The following is a 1,822-nucleotide window of genomic DNA, read 5'->3' on the forward strand; positions in this document are numbered from 1 at the left end:
TGCTTTCGCATCAGTACTAATGAAATTAATATGATGATGATTATTATGACCTTGTTAGGTCCGCAGGACCCGCAGTACGCCCCCTGGCCTACGACCTATCCATATATCGCCACCGCCGCCGAGGTGGCTCAGTGGTTATGGCTCTAGCTGCTGACCCGAAAGACGCGGGTTCGATCCCGGCCGCGGCTTTCGCATTTCGATGGAGGTGAAATTCTAGAGGCCCGTTACTGTGCTATGTGAGCGTACGTTGAAGAACACCAGGTGGTCTAAATTATCCGGAGCCCTCCACTACGGCGTCCCTCATAGCCTGAGTCGCTTTGGGACGTTGAACCTCCATAAGCCATATATCGCCACAACAGGCAAGGCACCGAATTTTCACTTTTTATCTGACACCATTTCCCCAGCACATTTTCCCCAGCGCCACCAAGGTTGGTCGATCTCAGGTCACAAGGTCAGCTCTTAACTCTTATAGTGCTACATTTACGACAGCCCCGAAGCTCGGGAATCTGTGGAGGGGAGGAGAAGCCTCTCCCACACTTCTGACGAACTTAGTAGGTTCACAGGCGCCGTAAACGCCTGACTATACTGCTCAAAAACAGAATTTGTGGCCTGGGAACTTTTGACCAACACTGTACATGGAAGGAGCGCTTCGAAGTCTTCTCCTTCCCATGTAATTAACGGTCGGGCTTTTCAGTCGTTATCTTTTGAAAATTCGACGGACATTTATCGTCGCAATCATGCGTGACCAAACGTCACTTAGCTTAAGTCTATCTGTGCGTTTTTGTCAGCATGATTATTGGTTTCATGGTTTAATGGCGGTTTAACGTCCCAAAGCGACTCAAGCTATGAGGGACGCCGTAGTGAGGGGAAATTTCGACCACGTGGGGTTCTTTAACGTGCACTGACATCGCACAGTAGACGGACCTCTAGAACTTCGCCTCCTTCGAAATGCGACCGCCGCGACCTGGATCGAACCCGCGTCTTTCGGGTCAGCAGCCGAGCACCATAACCACTTTGCCACCCCGGCGGCTGCCAGCGTGAATAGTTTATTTACCAGTAATTAACATGCAATTGGTAGTACATGCGTGGAACTGTGCTTATGGAAGGTGTTGCTATCCTCATTTAAAAAATAACCCAAGTTAAATGAGATAGCCGGCAGATAAAAACGCAAGTGAAAGTTTGGTTCTAAGAACTATATATTTAGATGTTATCGTTGGGTTATCGCGCTTGGTTGAGTGAGAGGGTGGGCAATCACGGGGTCTGCGTGTTAACAGCAGCGGTGGAACTGCTGCTCAGTCGATGTGGTAGCCGGGACATACTTTTTGCCCATAAACTTTTCTGTGTCAGTGTCCTACATGCCGGTGATAATTCTACATAACCGGCTAACTGATCCAAGCGGTTAATGACAGAAAAGAAACTACGCTCAATTAGCTAGCAGGCGGCTATGGGGTCGTGTTTCCCGGGCTCAAGAGGAGTGTATGCTAGTGGAGCAATAACTCAAATCAGGCACATTGGACCCCTCCCGGAAAAAATTCCTTGCTATACCTGCCTGCCTCAGATCGCACAACTGCGCTGTTTATCCAACAATACCACCGCCGCATCAACCCCGTGGCTTCCCTACTTAGTTAATTTTGAGCTTTGACTGAGTGTAACTAGTACTCAACAGCCAGCTAGCTATGCCCTGCACGCCGATAATACTGATTGTTTTTTTTTTCGGTTAAACCCAAATTTCAAAATTTGAATTTGACGTGCTTTCATTGATTTTGTTCGGTTTAAAGTGAAAAGTCCAATCCTTATATATAATATATAAAGTCATCCTCGC

Source organism: Amblyomma americanum, chromosome 1 (assembly GCF_052857255.1).
Source record: "Amblyomma americanum isolate KBUSLIRL-KWMA chromosome 1, ASM5285725v1, whole genome shotgun sequence".
Lineage (NCBI taxonomy): Eukaryota > Metazoa > Arthropoda > Arachnida > Ixodida > Ixodidae > Amblyomma > Amblyomma americanum.